Source organism: Schistocerca nitens, chromosome 3 (genome assembly GCF_023898315.1).
Source record: "Schistocerca nitens isolate TAMUIC-IGC-003100 chromosome 3, iqSchNite1.1, whole genome shotgun sequence".
Lineage (NCBI taxonomy): Eukaryota > Metazoa > Arthropoda > Insecta > Orthoptera > Acrididae > Schistocerca > Schistocerca nitens.
Window position 1 is genome coordinate 154,200,475 of NC_064616.1, and position 27,980 is coordinate 154,228,454.

Sequence of the window (27,980 nt, forward strand, 5' to 3'; positions counted from 1 at the left end):
CGACGCAGGACATTGATCAGGGAACTAATCTCTGAAACTGGCCAGCAAGTTGTGCACCAGCGTGATATTGCGCATGTGTTTACCGACTATTTCCGCCAGTTATATGAACCTGTACATGTGAACCACGAGACACTGCATGATGTCATCTCGGAAATACCAGATAGAGGACCACCACTGGATGCCGAGACTTTCATCACAGTGATAACAGAGGACGAGCTGACAGACGCAATTGCCAGGGGGGCTCCGAACAAGTCCCCAGGACAGGACGGCTTCCCAATTGAATTTTACCGCGCCTTTGCATACCTCATGGGACGGACCTGGATTCAGTTGTACAACGAACTCCTGTTACCGCAGACTGAGATACCTGCCGAATTCACGGAGGGTATCATCGCCCAATACCCAAACCACGCGGTGGCAGAAATCCAGGAGATTATAGACCACTCACTCTCTTGAACTGCGACTATAAGATTTTCGCGCGCATCCGTGGGGCTCGCCTGCGGTCTTCACTTTCTGATAGACTCCTCATAGATCAAACTTGCCTCGGCGGTAAGAGCAACGTACATACGGCGCTCAGTGACTACCGAGATATCATCGCATTAGCAGCGGCATGCCGAGTGCGTGGGGCACTCGTCGCTATTGACTTCGATCATGCGTTCGACAGAGTGGATCATACCTTTTTGCATGCGGTGATGGGCAGATTGGGAATCCCACAGGCCTTCATCCTAGTGATCATGCGACTGTTACACGGCGTACGATCAAAGGTCTCGGTGAATGGGCGGGGCACTGACTACATTGTTATTTCAAGGTCAGTTCGTCAAGGTTGCCCCCTTTCGATATTTTTGTATGCAATGGCTTTGGAACCCTGTCTAATGCTCTCCGAAGACGGTTGGAGGGAGTGCCGTTGCCACAACTGACCTTTCATTGCCGCGCTTATGCTGGCGATGTGATGCTGGTGGCACGGACAGGCGAAGATGTATGTACGGCGTTGGCATGGATACAGCGATACGGGATGGCGGCAGGAAGCGTGCTTAATCTACAAAAATCACGCTGCATGAATGTCGGTCGAGGATTACAACCGGTGGAGGAAGGCCCGCTCATCTTAGTTAAGACCATAAAATGCCTAGGTATTACGTTCCACACGGATGTGCAGCGGACAGCAGCGGATAACTACCGACACATATTGAAGCTGATGCGGACAATGGTGCTGTTACAGAAATTAAGAGCGTTGGATATGATTCAGAGGGTGACCTATGTTAACGTATACCTAGCACCGAGACTCACTCACGTAGCGCATGTCCTGCCTTTAACGCGCACAATGGCATCACGGATACAAGCAACTTTCGGAACCTACGTGAGTGTGGGACACCTGTTTAAGATCCGATACACAACGCTTACGCTACCACCTGGAGAGGGTGGACTTGGTCTAGTGAACGTATATGAAAAGGCACAGGCGTTATTCGTCAGTACGATTTTCCGACAGTGGCGCGGTCAATTTCGCAATATCTCTGGTGCGTTGACCGATGTACTAGCGCCCACTTCAATGCTGCCCCCAGTCGATGTGGGCCATATTTCACCGAAGCTGTCACATTTCAAGTCTTTTTTTTTGGAGCTTAGCTATGTCAGAGATTCCTTCCCAACAACACGACTACCGACGACGCGAGACGTATACCAACTCTTACTGCGCCGGTGCCCCAGGAATACCCTGGAAAAGAAGTACCCAGACAAGAACTGGCGACAGATATGGCGCGTTATACGGAACGTTTACCTCCCAACGTCGGTACGCTCAACATGGTATGTGGTGATAAATAGGAAGTTCGCAACGAATCAACGGCGGCACGCGATTCATTTGGCGGACACTCCACTATGTTTAGGCTGCGCAACAGTGGACACTGATGAACATCGTTTAGCATGTAGTGGGACGGCTCCAGTGTGGCACTTGGCACAACAGATATTGGCGTTCCTGTTACGCTCCGCCCCTCACACAATTTCATCAGACACACTTTTTTTCCCCCAAGAATCTTATTTCCCGGTCCAAAAAACCAATGCAGTGACATGGGTGCGGGGAATGGTGGTGGGCTACGTGTATAACGAATCGGAAAAGGACAAAATTGATTTTTGGCATTTTCTCCTGGATGGACACACGAAGCTGCAACAGCATAAGAAATATAGGCAAGACTTCGCTGATTACTTACGACTTACATTTACCGACCCGCCGGCCAGATGGGGTGTGACGGGTGAGAGATGAGATAGACGAAAAAGCCGAGATAGACATCGATCACACTTACGGACCCTTAGTTAATTTCGAGAAGCCGACCCAGTCTTCCACCAACGTCTGGCGAACGAGTCGATAGATGGCTCTCTTGCTCTATCGAACGTCGTGTCGTGAGCAGGTGTCACCCCCGACACGACTTTCATTTCATTGCTACAGGAGCATGTTTCTTTTGTATATGTACTATCCGCAATGTCTTCATGTCTTTCATTTGGGCATTTTCAGTTTTTTCATTTCCTTAATTAATTACTTTTCTAATTAACCACTATGTGTCAACATATGGACTTTGTAGACACTATTTATGCGATAGTACAACAACATGTATGTCAGCAAAGGTGGTCAGCCTGACATTGGATACAAAAAAAAAAGTTGGTAGAGCACTTGCCCGCGAAAGGCAAAGGTCCCGAGTTCGAGTCTCGGTCGGGCACACAGTTTTAATCTGCCAGGAAGTTTCATATCAGCGCACACTCCGCTGCAGAGTGAAAATCTCATTCTGGATTTCATACAGTATTCGCCTACAGTTCTTCGAAGTATGGGATACAAGTGCTGCGTTCCCTTTTGCCAGGGAGATTATAAATCCCAAAAAGGCATGAAAGTGCACATGTTTCGATTTCCCAAATGTGTGAAGTTGAGAAATCGCTGGATTGCAGCTATTCCCAGACAGGAATTTGTGTCTACGCATCATTCAGGGGTAAGTAAATGACAAAAAATTTGTAGCGTGTTATTTGTTTCCATTGCACCATATTTGCCAATTGTTTTTAAAAGCAATTATGTATCATGTACCAGTATCATTTGTTTCTTAATTCTGGACCATTGCTGCGAGGTTAATACGAAGCTGGCTGTGAAATGTCTCTCATATTTGCAACTGTTGTCATACAGAATAGTTATATTAATTAGTGTGACTCGAAAATGTTTAGTATTCCTTATCTTTCCTACCAGTTTATTGAGTTTCCAGTACTTTTATTTGGAAGAGCTACAGAATGATTTTGTTCGGTTTTACATATACAGCTATTCGGAAATAATTTCAATTTGAGTAAACTACCTTAGAAAATTGCTTTATTGAATTCAGTGTTCGACAGATTAAGCAGTATAGAAAGCAGAATTTCAAGGTAAGTGTATTATGATTAAATTAACAGCACTCTGTGACACGAATTTCAATCAAGGATATAGGAGAAACAATCTTTTAATGTTTAAGGTTCTAAAGTTCTGGAGAAACAGGGAAATAAAATATTTTTCGGGTTTTTTGAATTATTAAACATTATGTCAGGAGGTGCTCCATTTCGTCGAATGATTTGAGTTTCGTGTGAGATCATCAAATTTTGAAGTGGAGAGGAAAATTTACGAAAATAACCAGGAAAACAAATTCTTAAATTCTGTAGGAGCTCCATCTGCTTAATTTAAAACCGGAAACGTCTGCTTGTCGTTGCATATTGCCGATTTTTTACTGCAAGAAAGCGTAGCTCCTGAGGTAAAAGACAGAATTTAAAATTACAGTTTGTATTCAAGCCTAGAAACGCGTATTTAAGGCAAATCGTCAAAATAATTTTACATATTGATATAACATAGGGCAGGTTTGTTCAGTTACTTTACGCAATGATATAAATTTCCATACTTTCATTACAAGGACATGTAGGAGAGGAAAGCACGAGCATCTCTATGCGGTCTCAACTCTAAAACTCGTAAAGTTCGTACAGCTGCAGATTGCTTAACAGGAGCGTTCCGATACAGACCCGGCCATCAGTATGTGACGTCACAAGTGTGCGCGCAGGCTTGTAGTCTAGGTGGTGTTGGTCGAACGCGCTCAAGTAGCGCACTCCCAACGCCAAGTGAATCCACCACGCATGTGCCGGAGGGGCCTTAAATACCAGAACTCAGGGAGTTTTCGCCGGTATCACCTCAAGATGGCCAAAAGACTCTACACCGAAATATTGTGGTAGGAAGTTGCAAACAGCCGGCAGTTCGCCCGAAATTTTGTGGAACAATATGTACGCCGGGAAAGTTTTAAATCTCACAACAGGATCGCTGTTGGCGGGGAGCAAAGAAGTGTGCTACTTAGAATATCTGGTGCTTTCGGCACCACATCAGTTGTTTCGCTGTATGGGGTGCTTGGAATATACCCGACTGATATAACAATCAGATATTGGGGTTCAACACACTGGCTGAAGATGTGTAGACCTGAGAGAGCGTTTACGATCACTGGACAGCACATACGAGGTGTGGCTAGAAAAAAACCGGAATAGTACTGGTGAAACAATAAAACGAATGCAATAAGGCTGAAAGTCGCGTGGCCTGTCACGTGACTCTCGCTCCGCCTACTGCTCGAGTTTCATCTGCCTCCTGCACTCAGTCTGCCCGTGGCGTCTGTTTTAAGTAGTTGACGTATTGTCTGTGCGTCGGAAAATGTTGAGTGTACAGAAAGAACAGCGTATTAACATCAAATTTTGTTTCAAACTAGGAAAATCTGCAAGTGAAACGTTTGTAATGTTACAAAAAGTGTACGGCGATGATTGTTTATCGCGAACACAAGTGTTTGAGTGGTTTAAACGATTTAAAGATGGCCGCGAAGACACCAGTGATGACACTCGCACTGGCAGACCATTGTCAGCAAAAACTGATGCAAACATTGAAAAAATCGGTAAACTTGTTCGACAAGATCGCCGTTTAACAATCAGAGCAGTGTCTGAGTTAACAGGAGTTGACAAGGAAAGTGTTAGGCAGATTCTTCATGAAAGTTTCAACATGAACAAAGTGTGTTCAAAAATGGTTCCAAAGTGTCTCACAATTGAACAGAAGGAACGCCGAAGAATGATTTGTTCTGACATCCTGGAAAACATTGAAAGTGATCCCACCTTCTTACAAAATGTTATTACTTGCGATGAATCGTGGTTTTTTACTTACGATCCCGAAACTAAACGCCAATCGATGCATTGGAAAACTCCTGGTTCTCTACGACAAAAAAAGGCACGAATGTCAAAATCGAAATTCAAGGCAATGATGATTTTTTTTTTTTTTGACATCAAAGGGATTGTGCACATTGATTGGGTACCAGAGGGACAAACAGTGAATCAGCATTACTACATTAGCGTCCTGGCTACCCTACGTGAGCGAGTACGGAGAAAACGGAACGATTTGTGGAGAAAAAAGTCATGGATCCTTCACCAAGACAATGCCCCAGCTCACAGTGCGTTGCCAGTGAAGACGTTTTTGGCAAAACACAACATTCCCATCTTAGGTCATCCACCCTACTCACCTGATTTGGCCCCCTGTGACTTTTTTCTTTTCCCTAAAGTCAAGTCAGCTTTGGAAGGAACTAGATTTGAGACTGTTGAAGCAGTAAAAGAAAAAGCGACGGAAGTAATGTATGGACTTACCGAAAATGATCTGCAGCATTGCTGTGAACAGTGGAAAATTCGTATGGAGCGGTGTAGAGACCGAGGAGGAGAGTACAGTGAAGGAGATAACATGAAATTGTAAATAATTGTAAATAAATGTTTTTTCCAGCATCAGTCCGGTTTTTTTCTAGCCGCACCTCGTAGAAGACAGGGGCCAAATAAAAACTTAGCGTGCGCTCACTTGACAAAAAGAGTGGGACGGGAGTGATAAGGTCCATCCAATCTACTCCACTTTCTCCAATGTCACGCAGCGGTTACGGTTGCGCCATGTCAACCACGGCCGAGGCATGGTTCATTTTGTGACTGGAATGGCCCTTTTCCCACGCACTTTCAGCGTATGTCGCTTTCAGAAAGAATTCGTTGCACATACGGAGAAACTGGTTCTTCAGAACACGTAACGGAATCAATACTATACGATGCACTGAGGAACATGGGCACAGTTGAACGCAATCGCCAACAACATCTCAAAAGCAGAACATGACATATACAAACAGACTCATCAGACAGAAGACGGACAGAGGCCGACATAGACAGCTCGAGCAGCTCTAGTACTGACAATGAAACGAGTGACGGTGACAGCATTGACATAACATAGACACACAAAACAGTTATAAAACACGTAAAACATGTACAACTACTCAAGTGACATTAATCAAAGATTGCAATTTATATCTTATTATGAATAAATCTAATTAAAACTAGAAGTAACTGCAATAGTCTGTGGATAGACATTGTTCTAGAATCCACAGCAAACCTGTACCCACATTGTTCAGTAGTTACATACATGAACACATCATTCTCAATGTGGTAATATGAATGTAATATCAATTTAATATAAAGTAAGCAAGCAGAATCAAACAGTGTAGGTACACAACAGAAACAGGTCATGCATAGTATGCAACCATACGAAGTTAATAAGTCCATTACTCAAAAAAGTCTATATTTTCCTGCAAAAATGTTTGTTACTAGATTGATAATAGGCTATTGGTGGCTTGTTATTCCTCCTACAGCTGTTTAGGAACAGTATATAACTTAATTAGATTACAATGAGGCAGGATATTGTTCCAAATCCATGCAGAATTTGTTTAGTAACTAGCCTAACAGTAGTAGTTATGGAGCCTAACATCAAATCACACAGCACTCTAACAAATAACACCGACATAGATTACATCCACATGGACTCAAAAATCGAGCTTTCCCAAAGAGCGATGTTCATATGGATAATACAAATATGAGTAGTACCAGAGGTGGATGGTGGACTTGAAGTTCAATAACAAGCCCTTTTTCCCAGGTGGCGTTTGTGAAGCGATATCTGTATATACTCTTTCATGCCTTCTTTTATTCTCTTCTTAAATTATTCCATAAATTTATAATTTTTTGAGTCCAAATTCCTGCATTTGTCTTTAAAATATAAGTGTAGTTGTTGTATGTAAATAAAAGATAATACCAAAGTGCAGACAAAAAAACTCCGCACAGCTCCACCACCACATACTGCTACATGGGCAACAGTGCCCATAGTCTCAACTGCGCAGCACAATTTTGCTGCGCGGTGGTGGCCATGGTTACTGAGTAAGATGTCTGTGTGGAGCACTATGGCCTTCATAAAGTAATAAGATGGCAGGCCCTAGTAGTCATTATGCAGCTTGAAAAAAAAATGCAGCTGTTGTATTATATCACTTTCCTTTGCAACAAATCAGCTGCCTTTCAGGTATGTATATCAGCTGCGGATACTCCTTCTTCGTTTCAAAGTATATAGTTTCTTGATTTATCTATTCTGTGTATTGTTGAGCTACTTTTGTCGAAGTGTTTGGGATTCTGTGTTCCACAAACTTCACTAACTATGCGATTACACAGTTTATTATATTTCCGATATAGCTGTTTTCTTATCGTTAATCTCCTAACGCTGCTTGTAAGCTGAAGGCCTCAGTACTTTGAATACAGTTAAAACCGATGTTAATTTCACAGTTTGGGTCCTAAACCTGAAAAGAGTAATTTTACATATTTTGTGTGATAGGAATTGGACAAGATGAAAAAGAAATGAACTTGGCGTGACACTGGTCTTCCAAGTGATACAAGAAGGAGCGGTAGTAGATCTGCATGAATGCTATCACTCTGTAGTCTCATTCACTTACAATTTAGTTCTGGTCCGATGTTCTACACATCCTCAGAGTTTATATTCATTCCAGCCCCAGTTTTAATTGCCGGCCGGTGTGGCCGAGCGATTCTAGGCACTTCAGTCTGGAGCCGCGCGACCGCTACGGTCGCAGGTTCGAATCCTGCCTCGGGCATGGATGTGTGTGATGTCCTTAGGTTAGTTAGGTTTAAGTAGTTCTAAGATCTAAGGGACTGATGACCTCAGATGTTGAGCCCCATAGTACTCAGAGCCATTTGAAATAACCCAGTTTTAATTAACATTATGGTGTAAATTAAGTGGACTGTTCGTTGATTCCATTTGAAGTTCTTCCATAGGAATTAGCAAAAAATGCTATTTAGTAGGTGCTATGTTTCCAATCAAAGTCATTGCTTTTGTTGATTACAGATCCATATTATTTTAGTTTAACGTGGGTTGGGGAGACTGCAAATAGAAAAAAATTACTTTTAAAATAAATGAATTTCATTGCCATAGTCGGTTACGCCCATCATAATGAAGAAGGTTTTTTTAAAAGTATCTGTGGCTAGCTGCAATCTCACTCACCTGTCTTTAGCTGAACAAAGAACACACGCAGTTAAAGAAGATCAGTCACAGATAAAGTAACACATATTGCTTTAACTTTACATATGAAAACAATAGGAAGTATAAATTGTAATCCTACAAGCTCATCAAATAAGGTGAGGTATGATACATGGAATATGGATGGATTCAATAAAAATTGAAATCCGGGGAGTTGAAGAACTTGTACCCTCCTGTTCTATGTATGACGTATCTAGGACATGTGATTTGGTAGTATCGAATGTGTATTAACTTTACGAGGTTTCTCTATGGCAGTCATTTCTTGTTTCTTCAGTATAGTAATATTTACTTTGAATCTAGTTCTTCAACCACTCTTTCTTTCACGTTCATAGCGATATTGGCATTTTATGTTGTATTAACTTATATGGCAAACTGTCTCTTTCCGAGTATATTTGCAAATACTTCACTTTATTTGTTTGCGGATAGAGGACATAAGTTAATTTCTCTATAGCTGCTGTGCAAAATAATGAAAAAAGGGCTGTGTCGCTGAATCATTTCGTCCTCGTTCCAAATACTCTTTGTTTGTTATGGGGTTCCTTTAAAACCTGGTGTATTTTACCAATGTTGTTGACGTAACTGTTTAATGTGCAGCGTATTTCTCAAGATGCTGCCCTAAAAATTAGGTACGGTAGTTATGCATAAAACAGTAAGTAACTATCCTGATGTGAAGAAAAAAAATGGCTTTGAGCACTATGGGACTTAACATCTATGGTCATCAGTCCCCTAGAACTTAGAACTACTTAAACCTAACTAACCTAAGGACAGCACACAACACCCAGTCATCACGAGGCAGAGAAAATCCCTGACCCCGCCGGGAATCGAACCCGGGAACCCGGGCGTGGGAAGCCAGAACGCTACCGCACGACCACGAGATGCGGACGATGTGAAGAAGAAACACCGTGGAGAGATATTTAATTTAAAGTCTTATGACGTGGCTAATCGTCAGAATGTTTGCACGCAGAAGCTTCCAGAAAATGATTTACAGCGTTTGACGTCTCTCTGTAAGTGCGTAGGCCTTGCTGCAATCGAAGGAAACATTTGTCCCTTGCTACCTGTCCCCTAGATATTAACGAGACGTCTACAGAAGTAAAATAAATCTATGATATCATTCCCAGGGCTCCTCTATAGCGGTCGACATTCTCAGCAAAACTCGCATTAAATTTCACTAAATGAAAACTGCTGTTGTGCATACATCTCTAATGGAATGTCAGACTCGACAAGAATTTCAGACACGCATAATCGGGCACGCCACAAAGGATAAAGTAATGGGGTAACGGCGAATGGCCGTCCCCATGTAAAATAATTACTCTTTCAACCCTCACTGTCGTTTAATAGGCTCTCGGGAAACATATAACTCGATACAACAGGGCATAATGAAAGTTGTGCGGTGGCTGGTGCTTCCCCTCGAGTAATCGGCAGGCGGCGCAGCGGGGAGTCTTCTATAATAACGCTCCCCTCGTTGTCATTATACATATTCGTCGCTTTTCGCAATGGCGGCGCCACTAAAACATGTCAAGGGGTGCACTGTCGTTGCCATTACACAGCAGTCTAAACTCGTCCCTCGCAGCAACCATTGCCAGCCGTTAGAGGCGAAAATATAAGCGAGTCGAGTGGCGTGTTTTGGAGAACGCAGACTGAAATACTGATACAGTTGTTCTTGTGTATCATTGTAATCCAGGGAAATGCCTCGGTGTTATAAACGTACCAGTTCGACGCCTACCTTCCAGTCCTTCACATGGACAGATATAATATTTCATAAAAATGATTACGATTTGTCGATAAGGATTTAGGCAGATTAGTGTAAGAAATGGGCGAGTATTTTTATGTATGCTTAGTGCACTTTCATATACACTAGATACTTAAGGAAGTAAGGCTACTTTTTCAAAACGGAGTGATTTTTACTTGACTGAATTGGAAAGCTCTTGCAAATTGGAGTACAGTGATGTTACAGAAATTTTTCACTGTACGGAAGGCGCTGAGGCTAAGTGAAAGAAACAATGAAGAGCGTTGACACCAGCCGCGTGGGATTAGCCGAGCGGTCTCAGGCGCTTCAGTCATGGACTGTGCGGCTGGTCCCGGCGGAGGTTCGAGTCCTCCCTCGAGCATGGGTGTGTGTGTGTTTGTCCTTAGGATAATTTAGGTTAAGTAGTGTGTAAGCTTAGGGACTGGTGAGCTTAGCAGTTAAGTCCCATAAGATTTCACACACATCACATCGTTGACACCAGAGAAACTAGTCCGTACCGAAAAAATAACGTAATATATTTTGCAGTACAGTTATATTCAACATGAAATCGGAGATATCAGGATTAGGATGTTGAGCTTATTAGGCTCTTTGTTACCTTTATCACTAGGAATCTACACTATGTGATCAAAAGTATCCGGACACCTGGCTGAAAATGACTTAAAAGTTCGTGGCGCCCTCCATCGGTAATGCTGGAATTCAGTATTGTGTTGGCCCACCCTTAGCCTTAATGACAGCTTCCACTCTCGCAGGCATACCTTCAATCAGATGGTGGAAGGCTTCTTGGGGAATGGCAGCCCATTCTTCACGGAGTGCTGCACCGAGGAGAGGTATCGATGTCGGTCGGTGGGTCTTGGCATGAATTCGGCGTTCCAAAACATCCCAAAGGTGTTCTGTAGGATTCAGATAAGAAATCTGTGCAGGTTAGTCCATTACAGGGATGTTATTGTCGTGTAACCACTTCGCCACAGGCCGTGCATTATGAAAAGGTGCTCCATCGTGTTGAAAGGTGCAATCGACATCCCCGAATTGCTCTTCAACAGTGGGAAGCTAGAAGGTGCTTAAAACATCAATGTAAGTCTGTGCTGTGATAGTGCCACACAAAATAACAAGGGGTGCAAGCCCCCTCCATAAAAAACACGACCACACCATAACACCACCCACTTCAAATTTCACAGTTGGCACTACACACGCAGGCAGATGACGTTCTCCGGGCATTCGCCATACCCATACCCTGCCATCGGATCGCCACATTTTGCACCGTGATTCGTCAATCCACACAACGTTTTTCCACTGTTCAATCTTCCCATGTTTACGCTCCTTACACCAAGCTAGGCGTCCTTTGGCATTTACCGGCGTGATGTGTGGCTTACGAGCAGCCGCTCGACCATGTAATACAAGTTTTCTCACCTCCCACCTAACTATCATCGTACTTGCAGTGGATCCTGATGCAGTTTGGAATTCCTGTATGATGTTCTGGATAGATGTCTGCCTATTATACTAATTACGACCCTCTTCAACTGTCGGCGGTCTTTCAGTCAACAGAGGAGGTCGGCCTGTACGCTTTTGTGCTGTACGTGTCCCTTCACGTTTCCACTTCACTATCACATCGAAAACAGTGGACCTAGGGATGTTTAGGAGTGTGGAAATCTTGCATACAGACGTATGACACAAGTGACTCCCAATCACCTGACCACGTTCAAAGTCCGTGAGTTCCGCGGAGCGCCCCATTCTGCTCTCTCACGATGTCTAATGCCTACTGAGGCCGCTGATATGGAGTACCTGGCAGTAGGTGGCAGCACAATGCACCTAATATGAAAAAAGTATGTTTTTGGGGGAGTCCGGATACTTTTGATCACATAGTGTATATGCTTGTATTAAAATTCAGCTCGTCCCTTGTTTAAGTTCATTGTCATCGAAATTAATACAACAGTGAACTCTGGTCATGTCTACAGCACATGTATGCAATACATTATGCAGTTATGCTCACAGTAACATGTCACGTTATTGCTGATGCAACTGCAAAACTACAGAATAGCAAGTAGGAGAATTGTAGGAAATACACCCTTATTGGGAAACATTCTCTGCCTGAAATTTGTCTGTTATGAGATAGCACTTAGAACGGCGGAACGTCAATAGACGAAAGAATCGTGGTTCCGTATAATGAAATGCTGAAAGCGGCATATATTGAAAGGGAATGTGGGAAATTACGGTACATATACGTGCTTTTTACAATTTATTCTCAGCACGAAATATAGGACAGGGAATTATGGATGTTAAAAGGTGTACTTTTACAATTAGATTTCAACAACGCAAGGGTTAGAGCAAGGGGAGTCTCAGTGAAGATCATTGAACTATTGTTGAGTCATCGCAGTACTTCAAACGCAATTAAGTGTACATGCTAAACTGTTGTAACTAAACTACTGTTCCAGTAAATCTGCTGATAATAACAACAGTATTAAAACAGTCCACAGCTAATGACTTGTGGGCTTAGAGTGTATGCTATTTTGTCTGGTTTAGCGGTTCAGTATTGAGTCATTGGAGACGGAGGCGAAGGAAGCGACGTGACTTTGCAAGGAACCATCCCGACACTCGCCTAGAGTGAACTGGGAAACCACGAAAACCTCAAACCTAGATGGCTGGCTCTGGGGTTGAGGTCGAGTCTCCCGAACGCTAGGGCATTGATACTGTAGGGTTTCACGACAGTATTATCAATAGTAGCGGATATAACATTAAATTAAGCATGTTGTAGCCATGTTAGATGGCTAAGGTTGGCAATGATCGGCTACTGCACAAAGGTTATCGATTTTTGGCCACACATAGGTCTAATTATTTCAACTACAGTTTGTAAAAGTTTACCTGCCTGTTTCGCATCCTTTTTCTGATCGGTACTTATCGCTAGAAGTCTAAAATCGTCGCGCGGTTAGTGTTGTGTTTGAGGTCTGTGTCATCCTTAAAAACAAACTGAATAATTGTGCTGGAACAGGTCTAATTTAATTTCATACTAATAACTACAAATAAACTACACATTTGATGCAAACGTATCTATAACGCGCGTTCAGGAAACATTGTTACTATCAAGCTACATCAGAAAACGCTAGTTTTTCAACTGTCGATAAAAATTTGTTTTGTCGCCGTAAAACGTGCAAGATCTGAAAGTTCGCCAATCTTACGAAAACACTTCTATAAGGAAATTTGTAGAGAAATAACATGTGTTTTCAGTAAGTCAAAGAAAAGGTCGGAAAACCTAGCTGGTTATTAGATATCACTATTTATCAGTTTTTTGTACATCGTGTGGTTAATAACCATGAATTTTTTACCATTCACTGGAGTTTCCCAGTACTCACTCTTGTTGTTTCATTAATTATTAGCACAATCATTCTCCGTATTTTGCTACGCCTGTGTCAAAAACATGCATAAACCAGCATGAGAAAACCATGATATGCTTTCGGTACACAGACTTTTCCATCTTATTTATGTGGCATCAGGCCAGAAACAAAGACTAACATGACGAACGCAACTGAATGAAACTGCTGCGGTAGAGACGGAGGGAATTAGAACGCTAGTTTATGAAGTGGCAACGTATCTCCCTGTAGCCGTGTTCTTGGATAAAGTTGAAAGTGACAGCCAGAGTAATTGAAATCTTTTCTTAGAACGATCATTCACCCATAAAGGAAAGGAGACAGTTCAAAGCCAAAGACAACAATTAACAGCCATTCGAATCCAGTTATTTCACCTGCAAGATCAAGATCCTTTTTTTTCTAATACACAACTCAGCTTGAGAAGAATATGCGTCAAGGTATCACGTAGACGTGCTGTAATCTTCTGAATGAGTCCAGTAATGATGTCAGTTTGAAGTATCCAGTATGCAAAAAGCAGTAGAAATTCAAGGCAATTCTTTTATCTAATTTATGTTCACCAATGTAGATATCCATATTCAAAAAATTAATTATAAATATAATTAGTATTCATCCAAACAAAATTTTTGTCTCTAATTTAACGTTATTCTGTTAAATTAATTGTTTTGATTAACTATTACTTTGATTCATGCGATGCCTATTAAGCTGATAAATGCCGATTTTTACTTACCAGCTCGTTTCCTCATCCATGTCTACATGATTACTCGGCAACTCACAATTAAGTGCCTGACAGAGTATTCGTCGAACCACCTTTAAGCTACTTCTCTACCGTTCCACTCTCTAACAACACACGGGGAAAAACTAACACTTAAATCTTACCGTGAGAGTTCTGATTTTTCTTATTTTATTATGATGATTATTTCTCCCTATGTAGGTGGGTGCCAACGAAACACTTACACAGTTTGAGGAGAAAATTGGTGATTGATATTTCATGAGAAGGTTCTGTCGCAGCAAAAAACAGATTTCTTTAAATGACTGGCACCACAGTTCGTGTATCATATCCGTGGCACTTTCTTCCCTATTTCGCGATAACACAAAACGAGCTGCCCTTCTTTGAACTTTTTCGATGTCCTCCGTCAATTCTATGTGATGCGGGTTTCACAAGAGTGGCTCAGATGGCTCTGAGCACTAAGCGACTTAGTCCCCTAGAACTTAGAAATACTTAAACCTAACAAACCTAAGGACATCACACCGTAGCGGTCGCGCGGTTCCAGACTGAAGCGGACAAGGGTGGCGTAAGCAGTGTCTCTACTATACATGTTGCACTTTCTTAGTGTTCTGCCTATAAATCACGGTCTTCGGTTTGCTTTCCACACAACATTACCTACGTGATCGTCCCAATTTAAGTTATTCGTCATTGTAATCCTTAAGTATTTAGTTGAGTTTACAGCCTTTAGATTTGTGTGATTTATTGTGCAACTAAAATTTAGCAGATTCCTTTCAGTACTCACGTGGATGACTTCACACTTTTCCTTGCATAGTGTCAGTTGCCACTTTTTGTACCATACAGATACCATGTCTAAATTATTTTGCAATTAGTTTTGATCATTTGATGATTTTACAAGAAAGTAGATGACAACGTTATCAGCAGACAAAAGGGTTGATCAGATTGTCTCCTAAATCGTTTGTGTGGATCAGGAACAGCAGAAGACCTGTAATACTTCCTTCAGGAATGCCACATAATACTTCAGTTTCATTCGATGACTTACCGTCAGTTACAACGAACTTTTTCAAAGGAAATGACGAATCCAGTCCACAACTGAAACGATTCTCCATAGGTACGCAGTTTGATAAGAAGTCGTTCATGAGGAACGGTGTCAAAAGCCTTCTAGAAATCTAAAAACATGGAATCAATTTGACGCCCCCAGTCGCTAGCACACATTATTTCGTGAAAATAAAGGGGTAGTTGTGTTTCACAAGGACGATACTTTCTGAATCGGTGCTGGCTATTTGTCAATAATTAGTTTTATTCGAGGTGACTCACAATGTTCCAAAATCCAACTGTAAATCGACGTACGTGATATGGGTCTGTAATTCAGCGTATTACCCCTATTTCCTATTTCTCTTTCGTCGCTTTCTTAGACTTTCTTGAAAATCCACTTTGATGATCTACGACCTTCGTCTGACACTATTTTCGTCATACTGATCAGTTCTCAGATACTGCATATTTCATGTAAATGTAGAAAAGGAAAGTTAAAAAAAATCCCGGAAATTATCATATTGTGCACACTAGCCGTGCCTCTGTCCTACGTAACAGTACTAACAATAAACATTTAAAAACCTACTCACCACGATAACAACTTTTGCGGTTTCCACGATGCCTCAACGACGGTAGTTCTAAGCTGCCGCAGCCTCAGCAACTGTGGCAAGTAGGTTAGTCCTCACGCAGGGACACCGCTACCTGGACTTTCTAAGACTTCAGACAAACCGCGTTCCTTTGAAGCTCATTCCACACGTTGGTGTCAATACTATCACAAACGCTGGCTCATCTCTGCCGCATTTCCCTCGCAGCCATTTTTAATCAGATGAGTCGTTCTTTTCGATATTTCTACAGCAACGACAAATTTTTAAAATGGTGAATTCTATCGAACAGGTTATTCCTAAAGTACGTCAGTCAATACTTAACATTGTTTAGTTGCAAGCTGAGTACACTTAACGTAGTTTAGAGTTGACTTTCCGTTGTTTAATGCTAAGTGAGTTATCGAAAAATTACTGTGTAACCTCTCAAAAACGCGGTTTGAAAAGGTCCGAATTGTTACAATTTATGACACTAAGATTTGCAGTACCAATCTTTGCAATAATAAAGCACAACAACCTCAGATATTAATCTGTGAATAAGCACTATAGAAAATTAATTTTAATGTAACTTTAGTACAGCACGTGAACAATGTTAAGAATGACCGTTAACATTTCTGCCATTACACAGTCAAGTAAATTTAAGTGGAAAATTGTAAGGAACACAACATTGTTTACTTGTTTCAAAGTTATTCACAGCTACCTGATTAGTGCAACTTTTCGAAGCGCATTTGTGTCCAGGAACATATATTTGTATTGAAGTTTCCACGTCATCTGCGGATTTTTACAAATCGTCCCAGGAAAGCATTTTCCTGGTACGAAGATTGCACATATTACTGTATCTGGCAGTCACGTTATTGGCACTTACCACAGTTTACATGTATCAAAATTAGAGATACAGTTGCCATTTCTCGGTTTATCTTGATTCTATCAAGTAAAATGGATATCTCACATCACGTAACATGTTTTATATGCAGAAAGTCTGTTTCCCACCGACTGTTTGCAGCCCAGTTGCCTTCATCGCAAAAATTAATAAATACATTTTCCTTGAATAAATTTTTAGTTCTCAGTAAACTGTCTATGAGAATAATATTACGTAATTTACAAGGTAACGAATCTATGACCAAATCTAAAACAGCTCCACACCCTAGCAACGAGCAAAATGAAACTGAAGACTAGACTACATCAGCTGCCTAAACATTTCTCGTTAAATCGTTAAATATTGGTTAGTTGGTTGGTTGATTTTGGGGGGGGGGGGGGGGGGGCGAGGAGACCGAACAGCGAGGTCTTCAGTCCCATCGGATTAGGGAACGATGGGGGGAGGAAGTCTGACGTACCCTTTCCAAGGAACCATCCCGGCATTTACGTGAAGCGATTTAGGGAAATCACTTAAATCCGAAATCAGGATGGCCGGACGCGGGTTTGAACCGTCGTCATCCCGAATGCGAGTACAGTGTGCTAACAACTGCGCCACGTCACTCGGTGCTCGTTAAAGAAGATACTGCAATGGCAGAAACATGTATGTTACTAGACTTAGAAAGATAAATTTAATTCTGTTAACAATTCAAACAAAGAACAACTAAAAATATCAAGTATTTCCACAAAATTAAAACACAGTCGATCTCTGATATTCACCACGGAAAACTAGAGCACTTCTTCTCGCTATCCATTCTACACTTTCTAAAACTATAAAAGAAATTATTTTGGACGTGAAATTTTTGTTTTAATGCAGTATTTTATTTTCTATCTTTAGGTGAGCGAAGAAAACGAATTTATATGCGGTAAATATCTTTACCTTACAAAAAGCTTGCAAACGACACGGGATGACAAATACTTATCTATAATAAGTTTCAACATTCGCGATCGAGAAGAACAAGACAGTCAGACACTCTAGTTTGGCGCTTTCAATATGTTATGAATTAGTACTCTTTTGTTACGTGAAATAATAGTACGAGAGCCCACGACCAAAGCAATTGTAAGACGTACTTTGCTGTCGTACCTCTTTCACTGATTCTACGATCGATTGATTCAACTTGGTGCCATATTATGATTTTCCCTGTTTTCAGTCCTGCGGAGTAATGCTGATGCCCAGAGGAGATGTCTGTGTAACCTGTGTTTATTTTTAATTTTTAAGTTCCCTTTCTAATCAGAAAATCCCAACACTACTGCGGTTCATTGTAGTGCGTGGAAATTTAGTTGAGTTTTTAGACAGATTTCAGCTCTCCCTTAATGAAGGAGTACAGGGAGGTTCCTTTAACTTTCGTGACACAATAACGGGATGGACACGCCAAAAAAAACTGTTTGGCCTATACGATTCAGTCGACGTGTGCCGATGTCGAAACGGACATTCCCGCCAAATTTACAGGCGAGACGCTTCATTGGTCCGTCCGATTCCTCCGAAGAAGCTTATAAAAGCTTCTGGTAGCTTTATCCTGACAGAAGGGCGCCAAATAAGGTATTTCGACGCGTTATTCTCGGAATCTAATTGGCCTGTACCATCGCGCTGCAAAGCGTGACAGAGCGTTGGTCGGTGTGGACTTCGGGAAACCGCTGGGAAGGTGCCGTCTTGGTCGCTGTAGTGAAAGTAGATAGAGGGACGCGAAGAGGACAGTCGTGTTAACTTTGGGGACGCTGAAAGTGCAGTGAGATATTTGAGTAATTGTAAAGTTCAGTCAGATTGTGTTGAGAAGTTATAGAGATTTCATTACCGTATATGGTCACATAAAAGCTGGGCATAACTTTGAATTAATTCAGTGCTATGGTTCTCATATAAACTCGGGGGGTGTTGTACAAAATAGATTCATGTCGGATGCAGTAAATGAGTGATGGAGGAACACAGACGTTGCTGCCGTCCAAAGCTCAACCAGGCAAGCTGAAATGGTAAGAAACTAGTAATTGTAAGCGTGGCTAGCGATGAGTTGTGAACTCATGAGTAATTGGTAACTTCATCAGTATTTTCATCTTTCCTCCTTCGGGTAATAGTTAAACTATGCGACGGTTTTGAATCATTATTGCAGCTCGTGTAAGTGTCCGGGTTGTTCTTTCAAAATTACTTTGTCTGGAAATAGTCCATCCAGTTCTTAAATACCAAAGCTTTAATTAGCGGAGCTAGAACTTGCCTCCGTCAGTTTGTTTTGTACATTCTCTGCAGCTTTAATTGCTCAAGTATCGGTGTTCGCTTTCATTTCTCATAGTTTCCTTTAACGGAGAAAGTCTCGTATCTGCATGATTAACATCCCCTCCAACGTAGTTTCCGTTTCTTAAGTGCACAGAGTACACACCACGTTGATCTTCCTCCCATTTAGTTTCACTCAGGTGCGAATGTCTTTGGGACAATTAGATGAACCAATTTTCCATTCTTTATTGTCAAATTAAAAGTCAAATGGACAAGAGAATGTTAATAAATGTTGGATTTTGCCAGTCCCACATAGCTGTAATCGGTAATACAGTTCAGAAAGATACCAATTGTATACAGAGATCTATGAGTCGTCATTGCGAGGCAGTATTGAGTTGGTATTACCTTGCGCAGGTTTACATTAAGATCTCTCCATTACAAATCAGGGCTTAAAACACTTCATTTTTATAGGACTCGGTACAGCCACCGCACTTAGGATTGACGAACAATTTAAAATTATAACAAAAATTTCGATTCCTGGTGAGGGTAGACACTGATAAACTCATATATGCCAGACAGGCCATGAATTATCATTTGACTGTGCGATATTAATCGTAATAAAACAACAAATATCTCTGACAATGCCTCATAATTTTACGGCCAAATCCACACAAAATAGTTAGATCAGATGATTCTGAACCCGAGTAAGCAGATAGAAAAGATCAAAAGCGTCATAGCTTCACGGGGGTTTATTTCTGCTATGACAAAAAGAAAAAAAAAAGGTATTTCCTCAACACGTCAGATATCAGAAATATACAGTACATAGATTTAGTCATTTTATTACTAGAAACTTTGTTTTCAGTAATTTTGAGCGTAGCCTTTAGCCTGAGCTCATTCTCCAAAAAGTCAACTAATTTTACCAAACAGTATTATCCCCGAATGAGATTTTCACTCTGCAGCGGAGTGTGCGCTGATATGAAACTTCCTGGCAGATTAAAACTGTGTGCCCGACCGAGACTCGAACTCGGGACCTTTGCCTTTCGCGGGCAAGTGCTCTACCAACTTTTTTTTTTTTAGTGCTCTACCAACTCCCTTTTTTTTTTTTTTTTGCAGACGCTCTATCCATCTTTTTTTTTTTTAAATCGAATGTCAGGCTTACCACCTTTGCTGACATACATTTTGTGGTACTATCGCATAAATAGTGTCTACAAAGTCCCTATGTTGACAAATAGTGGCTAATGAGAAAATTAATTAATCAACGAAATGAATAAAACTGAAAATGTCCAAATGAAAGACATGAAGACATTGCGGATAGTACAAATACAAAAGAAACATGCTCCTGTAACAATGAAATGAAATTCGCGTCGGGGGCGACATCTGCTCACGACCCGACGTTCGATAAAGCAAGAGAGCCATCTATCGACTCGTTCTCCAGACGTTGATGTAAGACTGGGTCGTCTTCTCGAAGTTAACTAAGGGTCCGTAAGTGTGATCGATGTCTGTCTCGGCTTCTTCGTCTATCTCATCTCTCACCCGTCACACCCCATCTGGCCGGCGGGTCGGTAAATGTAAGTCGCAAGTAATTAGCGAAGTCTTGCCTATATTTCGTATGCTGTTGCAGCTTCGTGTGTCCATCCAGGAGAAAATGCCAAAAATCAATTTTGTCCTTTTCCGATTCGTTATATACGTAGCCCACCACCATTCCCCGCACCCATGTCACCGCATTGGTTTTTTGGACCGGGAAATAAGATTCTTGGGGGAAAAAAAGTGTGTCTGATGAAATTGTGTGAGGGGCGGAGCGTAACAGGAACGCCAATATCTGTTGTGCCAAGTGCCACACTGGAGCCGTCCCACTACATACTAAACGGTGTTCATCAGTGTCCACTGTTGCGCAGCCTAAACATAGTGGAGTGTCTGCCAAATGAATCGCGTGCCGCCGTTGATTCGTTGCGTACTTCCTATTTATCACCACATACCATGTTGAGCGTACCGACGTTGGGAGGTAAACGTTCCGTATAACGCGCCATATCTGTCGCCAGTTCTTGTCTGGGTACTTCTTTTCCAGGGTATTCCTGGGGCACCGGCGCAGTAAGAGTTGGTATACGTCTCGCGTCGTCGGTAGTCGTGTTGTTGGGAGGGAATCTCTGACATAGCTAAGCTCCAAAAAAAAAAAAAAAAAAAGACTTGAAATGTGACAGCTTCGGTGAAATATGGCCCACATTGACTGGGGGCAGCATTGAAGTGGGCGCTAGTACATCGGCCAACGCACCCGAGATATTGCAAAATTGACCGCGCCACTGTCGGAAAATCGTACTTACGAATAACGCCCGTGCCTTTTCATACACGTTCACTAGACCAAGTCCACCCTCTCCAGGTGGTAGCGTAAGCGTTGTGTATCGGATCTTAAACAGGTGTCCCACACTCACGTAGGTTCCGAAAGTTGCTTGTATCCGTGATGCTATTGTGCGCGTTAAAGGCAGGACATGCGCTACGTGAGTGAGTCTCGGTGCTAGGTATACGTTAACATAGGTCACCCTCTGAATCATATCCAACGCTCTTAATTTCTGTAACAGCACCATTGTCCGCATCAGCTTCAATATGCGTCGGTAGTTATCCGCTGCTGTCCGCTGCACATCCGTGTGGAACGTAATACCTAGGCATTTGATGGTCGGAACTAAGATGAGCGGGCCTTCCTCCCCCGGTTGTAATCCTCGACCGACGTTCATGCAGCGTGATTTTTGTAGATTAAGCACGCTTCCAGCCGCCATCCCATATCGCTGTATCCCTGCCAACGCCGTACGTACTTCTTCGCCTGTCCGTGCCACCAACATCACATCGTCAGCATAAGCGCGGCAATGAAAGGTCAGTTGTGGCAACGGCACTCCCTCCAACCGTCTTCGGAGACCATATAGTCAGGGTTCCAATGCCATTGCATACAAAAATATCGAAAGGGGGCAACCTTGACGAACTGACCTTGAAATAACAATGTAGTCAGTGCCCCGCCCATTCACCGAGACCTTTGATCGTACGCCGTGTAACAGTCGCATGATCACTAGGATGAAGGCCTGCGGGATTCCCAATCTGCCCATCACCTCATGCAAAAAGGTATGATCCACTCTGTCGAACGCATGATCGAAGTCAATAGCGACGAGTGCCCCACGCACTCGGCATGCCGCTGCTAATGCGATGATATCTCGGTAGTCACCGAGCGCCGTATGTACGTTACTCTTGTCGCCGAGGCAAGTTTGATCTCTGTGGAGTCTATCAGAAAGTGTAGACCGCAGGCGAGCCCCAAGGATGCGCGCGAAAATCTTATAGTCGCAGTTCAAGAGAGTAAGTGGTCTATAATCTCCTGGATTTCTGCCACCGCGTGGTTTGGGTATTGGGATGATGATACCCTCCGTGAATTCGACAGGTATCTCAGCCTGCGGTAACAGGAGTTCGTTGTACATCTGAATCCAGGTCCGTCCCATGAGGTATGCAAAGGCGCGGTAAAATTCAATTGGGAAGCCGTCCTGTCCTGGGGACTTGTTCGGTGCCCCCCTGGCAATTGCGTCTGTCAGCTCGTCCTCTGTTATCGCTGTGATGAAAGTCTCTGTATCCAGTGGTGGTCCTCTATCTGGCATTTCCGAGATGATATCATGTAGTGTCTCGTGGTTCACATGTACAGGTCCATATAGCTGGCGGAAATAGTAAACACATGCGCAATATCACGCTGGTGCACAACTTGCTGGCCAGTTTCAGAGATTAGTTCCCTGATCAATGTCCTGCGTCGTCGTTGGCGTTCACGTACCACGTGGTGCATGGAGGGGGTTTCGGCAGCAACTGTGTCCGCCAATCTCGCCCGGACCATTATACCTTCCATTCTTAGTCTCGTCAGCTGTAATAACTTGGCTTTTATCCTGCGCATGGCCGTGTGCCTTTCCGGCGATGGTTGTTGGGTCATCAGCTCCCTCAGGGCTGTAAAATAAAAATCAGCTGTCGTGCGGTTCCACTGCGATTTGTCCTGCCCGTATCGTATCAACGTTCTCCGTAACGTTGGTTTTGCGCATTTAATCCACCACTGGAGAACCGAGGTGCAGGCTCGTTGTCGGCGAACGCAGGTCTCCCAGGCCGCCTCTATCGACCGGTGACATTCAGTGTCACGTAGAAGTGCACAATTCATTTTCCAGTGACCTTTACTCCGCCATATCTTCTGACGCGTTAGTGAAATCGTAAAAACGTACGCCATATGATCCGTAAAAGCCGCTGGCCAGATTTCGGCATCCAGTATCGCCGTCCGTAGTGCTCGTGTCACATACACCCTATCAAGTCTACTCGCCGAGTGTCCCTTGACAAACGTATAACCCGGTCTGTCACCATGCTGCAGTTCCCAGGTATCCAGAAGCGCCATTTCGGTAATCAACGCACGCAGTTCCATGCATGGCACATAATGAGGTACTTAGTCCTTTTTGTCGACGACACAATTAAAGTCGCCGCCCACTATATAGTTATCAAAGCGTCCAGCGAACAACGGTGCTATCTCTTCGGTGTAAAAAGTCGCCCTTTCTCTTCGTTTTGTGGAGCCAGATGGTGCGTATAAATTGATGAAACGAACGCCGTCGACAGTGATCGCTATGCCGCGTGCCGAAGGGAGAGACCTGACGTCCTCCACTCCTATTCCTTCCCTGGTGAGAATCGCCACACCGCATCCACTTTCATCGTGCACTGAAAAATGTGCCTCGTAACCGTAGAACTCTGGCGGCGATGTGAGACGCACTTCTTGTAGGAGTGCAATGTCCACGTCCGCAGTGCGTAACATATCTTTCAGCATTTGAATTTTAAGCGGTGTCCGTATGCCATTAATGTTTATCGTGGCAATGCGGTACGCCTGGCTTTTGTTCATCAGTTGTAGGACGGTGTCATTAAGCGGCCATCTGCACCCCCGGCGCTCCTCAACACACTAAGTTGGTCAACATTTCCCGACCCCTCCCGGCCTTTGGCCAGGACTAACCTCAATCGTCGCGTTCGTATGTTCATCCTGTTCCTGTTGGTCAATTTCTTGCGCCCAGTCCCCCAGCATATTGCCGGAACAGGTCGAAGGATGGGAGGTAATGTTGTCATCGCTCTGATTTTGGACAGTTGTCATCTCCACTTCCGTCTTCCGGTCACCAGAAGGAGAGTTCAAGTTATCATCGCTGTGTAGTTCCTGCATCGTCATCTCGGTATCTGTTGAATCCACTGGTCTCAGGCCGATACTGTCGTTGTCGTCCACTGTCCCCTCGGGACCATGGCTATCGTCAGCAGAAGTCAGTCGACGCTTCTTTCTTCTCTTCGGCGAACGCTGTTTCCGTTGCCTTGCTTCCGCATCGGCTGTCTGGGTTGCGTATCCTCCGTCTTGGGCCTGGCCTATCACGCTCTCTGTGGAAGCACTGGCAGCCACCACGGATGAGCCTGGAGCGGCCGTCAGCTGCATCTCTTGTGTGGTGTCCTGTGTCTGTTGTGGGGGAACCGATGGTCGGAGTTCCAGTCCGTTGGTGTCCATGTTCTGTATAGGGGGCAGCTGCTGGTGCCCATCGGAAATCTCCCTCACGTCGCCTCTCAGGGCTTCCACAAAGGTCAACGGTAAGACAGTCGTCTGTTGTGGCGCCTGAACGTCATCCCGTGGAGTTTGCACTAAACGTCGCGGACGTGACCTTCTTTCCCGCACCCCGAGCAAGTGCGAGGTTGCCCATCATAGATTATAATCGCTCGACAACCTCCTATGTACAAATAAGAGGGGACGTGCTTTCGCAGTTCTATCCGTATTTGTCTCACCCCATTTAAAACGGGATACGTGGTAAAACTCGTCCATTTTTCGGCCACATGGGATAGAACTGTACCGTACGGTCGAAAGGCGTCGGTAACAAGTTCAGGCAGGACCTCAAACGGAAGTTCGAAGACTCGTATAGTGCGGATCCCCATTCCCGCGTGATCGACTGTAACCGCACCAACATTCCCGGCGGCATGACAGAAACGGTACCCGTTCGGTGATCGTTGTAGAAGTCTGTCGCAAGCAGCCTCGTCAACAAGCTTGACATAGACGACGCTTGAAACGAGCGATAAATTGATTCCCACGATTTCCTGTGGATCGATTTTTACCTCTTCTCTGAAGAAACGTTCAATCTCGTGTGCCTTTGGTCGTGTATAGTCGTTCGCAAAACTGAACTTCAAAGTCGTTTTTCTGTACGAGTGTGCCATCTCGTTCTAGACTCACAACACCGCACACGCGAAGCTGCTCCGGCGTAAACAAACAGGCGCGCGCACCACAGCGCGGCCGGCGGGCAACACGGTCCGCACTGTGTCACTGCCGAAGGCTGACTGCCCATCTGAGCTACCGAAGCACGACTCACGGCCGGTCCTCACAGCTTTACTTCTGCCAGTATCTCGTCTCCTACCTTCCAAACTTTACAGAAGGTTCGCAGAAGAGCTTCTGTAAAGTTTGGAAGGTAGGAGACGAGATACTGGCAGAACTAAAGCTGTGAGGACCGGGCGTGAGTCGTGCTTCGGTAGCTCAGATGGCCCCGCTGTCAACGATATTGTATGCCATCGCTGTCGAGCCGCTGCTTTGCGGGCTCCGGAATCGACTCCAAGGAATGACGATAATGCACAACAAGTTTATATGCCGAACATACGCAGATGGTTCAAATGGTTCAAATGGCTCTGAGCACTATGGGACTCAACTGCTAAGGTCATTAGTCCCCTAGAACTTAGAACTAGTTAAACCTAACTAACCTAAGGACATCACAAACATCCATGCCCGAGGCAGGATTCGAACCTGCGACCGTAGCGGTCTTGCGGTTCCAGACTGCAGCGCCTTTAACCGCACGGCCACTTCGGCATACGCAGATGACCTAGTGTTTTTAGCACGGTCAGGCGACGAGGCAAGAGCGGCCCTGCATTGGATTAATTTGTATTGTATGGCTACGGGAAGTCGCCTGAACATGGCAAAGTCGGGAGCGATGAACATCGGGAGAGGACTCCCGACAGGAAGTGTAGCACCATTACAGCCGATCACCACGATGAAATGCCTAGGAATTATCTTCACTACAGACGTTCGACGCACGGCGGCACTGAGTTACAGACATCTTCTGCAAACAATTCGTGCGAGTGTCCGAAGTCACAGGTTAAGGGCACTGGATATGATACAACGGGTCACCTTTGCCAACACTTATCTAGCCTCTCGCATCCCCCACCTGGCACAAGTTCTTCCTATGCCGGTGGTGTTGGCCCGCCGAATCCTGGCGGCACTAGGATATTTTGTGAGCATAGGTCTGCTTTTTAAGGTAGGATACGAAACCCTCACCCTTCCTCGTAGTCGTGGAGGTCTTGGACTAGTCCACGTACGCGACCGAGCAGTGGCTATTTATGTAACCACGATGATAAAGATGTGGACACGACACCAGACAAGTCTGACGGGCAGCTTGATAGACGAACTCGCTCCACCTTCTCGTTCGGCTCCGGTAGCGGTGGCTCACATCTCACCATCGCTTGCCCATATGCGAACCTTCTTTGTGGAACACAGTTATGTACATATGGACTACCAACTACCAGGACGGCAACGGCACGTGATATATATCACATCTTGACTCGACGACGGCCGAATAATGCCGTAGAGCGCCGCCAACCAACGGTTACGTGGTCTGTGGTATGGCGTACAGTGCACCACTCACACCTTGATACGGGAACGCGCGCACTGTGGTATCAGGTGGTCAATGGGAAATACGTGACTCGTTCCAGGTTGCATACAATTCATATGGCGGACGAGCCACTGTGTCCGCAGTGCAATGTTATAGACACTGAGGAGCATCGCCTGATATGCGGTCCTTCGGCGGACGTATGGTGTTTGGTCAAAAAAATGATCGCCTTCCTCCTTAGGGTGGGGCCGCAAACAATAGAACCACGCACACTACTTCTCCCAGATAGGACGTATTATCCCCGAACGAAGACAAACGCAGTGACTTGGATTCGAGGTTTGACTGTGCGTTATCTTTTCCGAGACGGCAGTAAGAATGTGCTTGACTTTTGGGCCTTACTACAGGAACACCACTCACAGCTTATGAGACATCCGAGATATCGATCATATTACGCAAATTTTTTAGGGAGTGCCTTGCTTGATCCCCCACCCAGTTGGGGTGTCCCGGGTAGGAGAATGTAATTATTGTCTATAAGTATCAGAACAAGAAAGGACCAGGACAGTGGAGAGGATCCACAAACACACGTGAAGACGTACCCGACACCAACGCGAGGTATGACGGGATTAACGAGGTACGCGCCTAAAAGAGGAACGTCGAACGTTATTGTTTTGTACTGACAGAAGCAGGATATTTTATTTTATTTTTTTTCACTATTATGTAAAAAAAGTCCACTTATTTACGTTTCCCAGAAAACTTTTATTTTATAAAGTCATCGTCTTACATATTTAAAAAAAAGTGCTAGAAGCAGTTTATGTTTGTAAAAAAAAAAAAAAAGCGGTTAAAGGCGCTACAGTCTGGAACCGCGTGACCGCTACAAAAAAAAAAAAAAAAAAAAAAAAAGATGGATAGAGCGTCTGCCATGTAAGCAGGAGATCCCGAGTTCGATTCCCGGTCGGGGCACACATTTTCAGCTGTCCACATCGAGGTATAACAACAACACCTATCGGCAGCTGAGGTTGTCAGTTAGTAAAAAAAAAAAAAAAAAAAAAAAAAAAAAAAGATGGTAGAGCACTTGCCCGCGAAAGGCAAAGGTCCCGAGTTCGAGTCTCGGTCGGGCACACAGTTTTAATCTGCCAGGAAGTTTCAGTATTATCCCCAGTCAGTTAAATTTTTTTAAACCTCTTGAATTGCTATCAGGATTACAGAAGTACTGTTTGCAAACATTTTGGGTGTGTCCTACACTGCAGAAAACGAAAAGAACTTTTTGGTGCTTGCTACCCCTAGGATGATGCGAAACTTAATGAAGAGACAAATAATGAAACTTCTGAGCCGGAATCTGCATATGTTTTAATCACTGACGGAT